The sequence below is a fragment of the Puma concolor genome, chromosome A1 (genome assembly GCF_028749965.1).
Source record: "Puma concolor isolate L17-30 chromosome A1, mPumCon1.1.hap2, whole genome shotgun sequence".
Taxonomy (NCBI): domain Eukaryota; kingdom Metazoa; phylum Chordata; class Mammalia; order Carnivora; family Felidae; genus Puma; species Puma concolor.
Window position 1 is genome coordinate 583,338 of NC_141667.1, and position 6,576 is coordinate 589,913.

General features: G+C 60.8%; 1 long non-coding RNA gene across 1 annotated transcript; it reads left to right on the forward strand.

Moving 5' to 3' along the window:
• The first annotated feature begins 989 nt into the window (after positions 1-989).
• LOC147583972 (uncharacterized) lies at positions 990-3,687 on the forward strand. Its single transcript, XR_015240243.1, has 2 exons — positions 990-1,508; positions 2,115-3,687. It is a non-coding gene; the product is annotated as an uncharacterized LOC147583972 (long non-coding RNA).
• The last annotated feature ends 2,889 nt before the right edge of the window (positions 3,688-6,576 follow it).

The window sequence follows — 6,576 nt, forward strand, 5'->3', positions numbered from 1 at the left end:
GATGGTGGCCGCAGGCGGGGACGGTCTCGTCATTCTGTAATTCTGGAAACTCTGAACTTGTTTTCCATTTGCTGGTCTGCTCTGTCCCATGGCCCCAGGTGTGGGCGCCGACTCGCCCCCACACACCCCATGGCTGTGAGTGCTCCCCTGGGCCCCCGTCCCTCCCAGGCGCCACCTCCATGGCCTCCAGGTGGCCCTGGCCCGCGTCGCACTCTGTATTCCAGCCACCGTGTGTTTTGTTTTCTCCCGATGTGTCCCACTCGTTCTCCGTAGCCACTCTCCCTCGTCTCGGAGCTTGGTTACTGTCCTCATCACGCTCTTAATCGTCAGCTTGGAAGCTCCCCTCGGACAAGTGCTCCAGCGGCCGCTTGGGGGTGATGCCTCCTGGAGTCCAGACACTTTTGCCTTTTGTTCGAAGTCTCCGTTTGTTCAGGTTCATTCGCCTGCTTAGGGTTTTCTCTGCTGCTCGTGCTGAGGTCATGACGCCTCCATCTATCCATCACCAAGATGCCCCTCAGGGATTGAGGCCAGAAAGTGGTCGGGGGGGCAGGGGAGGGAGGACAGCACGGCTGGTGGCCGAGGCAGGGGTCATCTGAGGACGTGGGCCACGTAGCCTCATCAGCCTGCAGGGAAGTGGGGTGGGCCTGGTCCCGCCCCAGCGCCCCAGGCCACCGGCAAGACTGCTCACCTGCAAGGCTGCATCGGGGCCCAGACGTTAAGCATTAAGCCACTTGGCCCCAGGCCTGCTTCCACATGGGGCTGTCAGGGCGGGTGTGACTGTGTCTGGCGGCCCGTGATTCAGTGATTCATCGCAGGGAGAGACCGGGCAGACCGACTCGGAGCTTTAAGTCGAGTGCAACCACAGGGAGCGCCTCCGGTGGCACTCCAGCACTCTCCTGTGCAATGGGGAGGATGCCTGCGGGGGGGGGGGGGGAGGGGGGGCGCCTGAAGGGGGAGCAGGGGGGGCGGAGGGCACCTGAGGGGGGAGCGGGGGTAAGCGGCCAGTGCACGCACCCACCTCACCTACTTAGCACCAGTGCTCGCTTGGGGAGACACGCTGTTTGGAGGCCATAAGCACAGCAGACACAGACCCGACCGGGAGCGCGTGCACCTGAGCGCGCCTCCGCATGACCCTGGACGTGACCTTGCTCTGTCCACGTATCGTGGAAATTGTTTTAATGGAAATGGTTCCTGCGTCAATTGTATGGTCTCACACACAATTGAACATACAATTGAACCTCTGAACCAAGGCTGCAAGAGGGCCCTTCAGACTAGACGCCCTGCACCTCCTGGGAGGCTCGCACACGGACGTGGACACGGACAGACGCACGTAGAAACGGACACAGAGACATGGACAGACTGAAGGACACACACGAACAGACACAGGTCTACTGCCATGTCTCCCCAGGCTCCTCTGGTCGTGGTTTCCCGACCCCGTTGTCCTCAAGGAGGGCTCTGGGACGTGTGCGAGGTCCCTCCGGGAAGGCCTGGAGCCACGGGCTCGGGAGGTGAGCTGGGGTCCCCATGCTGGCTTCTGGAGGGAAGCTGGCGTGTTCGTCCGACGGCTCCTCACGCGTCCTCCCCACCTCCTGTTCTCCAGCTGGAGTAGGGTTTGCTGAGGTGTCTGTCTGGGGGGGTTCATTCTGCTGGTGGTGCCCCGAGCTTCCTGGTTTGTGGTTTGAGTCTCATTAACTCTGGAAGATTCCAGGCACTTTCACGGCAAATGGGTCCTCTCCCTTCTTCCCTCCTCCTCCTGGAATTCTTAGCTGCGCGTGTGTGGGTCCATGGTGTCCTGGGGCTTCCCTGCTCCAGGCCACCGATTCTGTCTACTTTTCCCACCGGAGCCCCTCACACGCTCATCACTGGCATCTTAAATCCCAGGCCCCAGGGGCACCTGGGTGGCTCCATCGGGTCAATGTCCGGCTCTTGATTCTGGCTCGGGTCACGATCTCACGGTTCGTGGGATGGATCCCCGAGTAGGGCTCTGCACTGACAGATCGGAGCCTGCTTAGGATTCTCTCTCTCTCCCTCTCTCTGCCAAACTGTTAAAAACTGAGAGTGATAAAAAGCAAATCCCAGTCCCCAAATTCTAAAATCCCTGCTGTGTCTCGTAGAGTCTCGTCTGGTGGTGGCGTTTCCCAGATGGCGGTGTGTCTTGTGGCTCACGTTGAAAGCCGGACACCTGTGCGGGGTAAGTGGCACTGAGCGAGGAAGGCCTTTCTGATGGGCTTTGTGTTCTTTTGGCCAGAGACAGGCTGCGCGTGCCGGTGGCCTCGGCACCAGGGCTCAGAGGCCGTGTCGTCTCCCCTTCTGGCTCTGGGCGTCCCTGTGTCTGCAGGCGGCCACACGTGCGGGACGGAGCGTCTGGGACCTTTCCTCCAGGGCACAGCATCCCACACTCAGCCCAGGCCTGCCCTGATGGGGACCAGTCACCGTGGGGACTGAGCCCTCCTCTCAGGTGGAGGTGTTTGCATCCTCACCAGGAGAACCTGGTATGGTTCCTGGAGGCAAAACCGTGAAGATGTGGAGTCTGTCCTTGCTCAGCCTTCGTCAACTCGTGAAAATGACCGTCAGGTGTTTCTGCCAGTTTCTGGGTGCCAGTGACCCTCTGTCTCCGTAGACTCAAAGTGGCTGTTTCCCTGTGACCTCAGTCCTCTGGTATGGACGAGGACAGTGTGAGGACCATCCTTCTCACGGGGTCCAGGACGCGGGACCCCCCCCCCACCACCCCTGTCTGGGGAGAAGCCGGGGTGGTTCTGCCGTTACCTGGGGGCCAGAGACTTTGCTCCCGAAGGACAGGCTGGTCCTACCTTCCGTGCCCGCCCTATCCTGTGGTGACCCTTCTACCTCCTGTCCCCCTCACGGCTTCCCCTCCAACTGCAGGTGGGGCTGGAGGGCACACGGGTTTTCAGGCACGTCAGGGGCTCGGCCCCCAGGAGACGTGCAGGGACCTGAGGTGTCCTTCCCTCTCCCAATACCCCCCTGCCCCTGGACCCCACACATCCTGCATGCAACCCAGGGCCATATAGGATAGACATGGGCTGACTTGGGCAAGGCAGCACCTGACTGTGACATGGCAAGTCTGGGCCTGGGTGTCCAGCTGGTGGCCGCCAACCGCCGGGCCTGTGGGGCCCCTGAAACCTGCCCTCCGCAGACATGTGGAAGGACACAGCGCAGGGCAAGGGACACAGAGCATCTTGGCAACAACTTTACATTTCGGTTACATTTTGGCCAAAATTATACTTGGGGTACGTTGGCTTAAATGGCATATTATTAAAGCTAACGACATCTGTTTCTTTTTGGGCTTTTATTTATTTATTTTTATGTTTATTTTTGAGAGAAAGAGAGGGAGACAGAGCGCCAGCAGGGGAGGGGCAGAGAGAGAGAGGGAGACACAGAATGAGAAGCAGGCTCCGGGCTCTGACCTGTCAGCACAGAGCCCGACGTGGGTCTTGAGCTCCTGGACCATGAGATCATGACCTGAGCTGAAGTCGGACGCTCAACCGAGCCACCCAGGCGCTCGTTTTTGTTTTTGTTTTTGTTTTTGTTTTAATGTGACTATTAGAAAATCTAGTTGTATATATGTCTTGCGGTGCATTCTCTTGGATGGGCTAGTCCTGACAGAACCATCTGGGTGATGAATCCTTGCACCTTTGATTTATGAATAAAGTTTTTGGAGGAAGATAATGCAAAGGACTTTGCTAATTTTGTGGTCCTGCCTGGAAAGGCTCATGGTACCAGTTCACTGAATTATAAACATTACAGTCTTAGGTAAGATGTTGCACATAGAGGCAACCTTGGCCCACAGGTGGACGGACATGCGCACACACGTCCAGGTGCAGGCAGAGAAGCAGAGGGTCCACGCTGCGGAGACACAGTGAGGCCTCCCCGAGAGCCGACCCCGTGGCCAGGGGCCGCCCCCAAGCCCCGCACGCCGCTTGCGGTGGGTGGGGGAGAAGGCCCACGGCCCCACTAGGGGGTCCCCTCCCGAGGCTCTAGGAAGATGGGCACTGGACAGGCTGTCAGCCCTGGAGGCCCTGAGGGCCGCCCTTGCGGGGCACCCTGTTGGGTGAAGGCTGGCAGGTCCTGGAGAGCAGCGCACCCGTCTTGCTGGCTCACGGGTTTGTGTTCGTGGCTTCGCACATGGTGCGGCAGACCCGGGCATCAAAAAGCATACTTTTTGGGGCACCTGGGTGGCTCAGTCGGCTAAGCGTCCAACCCTTGATATCAGTTCAGGTCACGATCTCATGGTTGTGAGATCGAGCCCCACGCTGGGCTCTGTGCTGACGGCACGGAGCCTGCTTGGGGTTCTGTCTCTCCCTCTGCCCCTCCCCTGCTGTGTGTGCTTGTGCTCTCTCTCTCTCCCCCCTCCCACACACACACTCTCTCTCTCTCTCTCTCTCTCTCAAAACAAATAAACTTAAAAAAAATAAAGAAACACTCTTGTGCAAGGAGCAGAGGCCCACCTCTCCAGAGTACGTCTAAGACAGAAACACCAACCGCACAGCAAACGGACTCAAACTAACCTGCTCCTGACGGTTAGCTGGAGCCGTGGAGTGAGGGGAGCAGGCAGGCCAGACCCCCAGACCGGTGCTCCTCGCAGAGAGGAGAGGCTGGCCGCACTCCCTCCTGGACTCGTACAGCTGCTCAGGGCCAGGCCCTGGCGGAGCTACCTGCGCTGGCGGGGGGGGGGCAGACGGCAGTGAGCACAGCCACCGCCCATCCGGAGGCGGCTTGGCGTGGTGTGGTGTGCCACGGGCCCTAGTGGGGGCTGCCCTGCCGGCTGCCTGGGAGGGTGCCGGCGGCTGGGGCCTCTGCCGGGTGGCTCCGGGGGCTGGAGCGGTGCAGGCCTGGCTGCGCGAGGCCGTGCTGGGGTGCAGTGGGGGCAGGGCAGGCCGCCGTGTAGACACGGGTGGAGGGAGGAGCACGTGGGCTGGCGTGTTTGTTTCCTCTGTCCTGACGACGCGCGGCCTTAGCCCGTCGGAGGGCTCGGGCCTTAGGGACCGCGATGAGCCCAGCCCCACGGTGCAGGGGGGAGATGGGAGAGCACCCGGACCCCCTGGCCCGGCCCCACCCAGCGAGTGGTCCACTGCCTGCTCCCCAGGAGCACCCGAGGCCCCGGCCCGCTGGGGTGCCCACCACCCTAAGATCCACCTCCCCGCGACTTGCCCCGCAGAGAAGGGGACGCTCCGATCAACAAGGAAGTAGCCCCATCTCTCCACGGGCAACCGGGGGCCGGTGACACACGCAGGCTGCAGAGGCCGGCCGAGGGTATCAGGAGGTAAGGGGTACAGTTCTCACAACCCGCGCTGGGTCTCTCCGCTGGGGGCGCTGGGAGCACAGGCGGCTCCGGCCTCCGGCCTCCGAGGGCCCTGCGGGCAGCCCGTGTGTAGTCAGAGGGGCAGGAATGGAGTCTGGGGACGGTACATTACTCTTCCCGAGGACGGGCCTGAGAAGGAAGAGAAACGGTTTTCTGGGGCCACGGGTCCGGTTCCGCACTTGTGGGTGCGCACCGCAGGGAGATGACTTCACTACAGGAGGCGGAAGCCACGCTGGTCCACGCGAGGCTCTGCTGGTTCTTCAGGGTCTGGAAGAAAGTGCCCCGGCAGCTCGAGGGGCAGCTCCCGCCGAGCCTCGGTCTGGTCCGCTCCTCCCTCTCCCTCTGACGATACCGCCGTTCGTACCACGACCCCGAGCGAGAAGTCGCTTGGTTTTTGCTGACTTCGGTCTCCGTAGGGAGTGACACGGCCGGTGTCCTGACTTGCTCCTGGGGGCCGTCGTTACCGATGAGGCTGAACGGCGTGTGCTCCCGGGCCCTTGGTGTTTTTGTCATTGACGGCTCGGCGTCCTTGACGTCATCTGAACGTGAGCGCTTCGTCCCGGCCCCACGCCTGGTCTCTGCAGCCTGCGTGTGTCTCGATGAGTGCGCATTCTTCAGTTCACGGCTGCTCAATGTACCAGCCTCTGCCTTGACGCTTTCTGCCTTTTCTGGCTTGTTTCGGAAAGCCCTGCTCCCCTAGGGACCTAGGTGCTTGCTCCTGTACGTCTTCTACCCAGCATTTCTGCCCGGACGCGAGACTCTTTTCTTAAGCCACGGCTGATTTTCCCGAGACGTCCACCGAGAAGGCCCTCTGCGGCGTCCCTGCGTGTCGGATCACGCGTCTGTTCTCGCTCCCCACCCGCCCCTTGTCGGCTCCGACGGGGACAGCTCCCCACCTGCTCCGTCTGGCTGTCCTGTGCCGCGAGCGTCCCCGCGAATTTGCAGCAGCTTGCCGCGTCCTGCAGCAAAACCGGATGGGTGCTGACTGGTCCTTGCGGGCACCGTCTTCGCCAGCCGCCCAGGCTCACGCTCCGTCAGCGCGGTGGTGCCGAGAAGCTAGAGCCTTATCAGCGTCTCCACGAAGTTCGCATCTGTTGTTAGATTTGTACAGGTTTTCACGTGTTTGTTCTGGGACACAGAGATGTAGCCGATTCTGTACGTCGTATTTGCATCCAACATACTTGCTACATGCTATTTCCTCTGGTAACGTGTGCACAATGCTTCCGGGTTTCCACGTTATCCTTTATGTCTTGTCT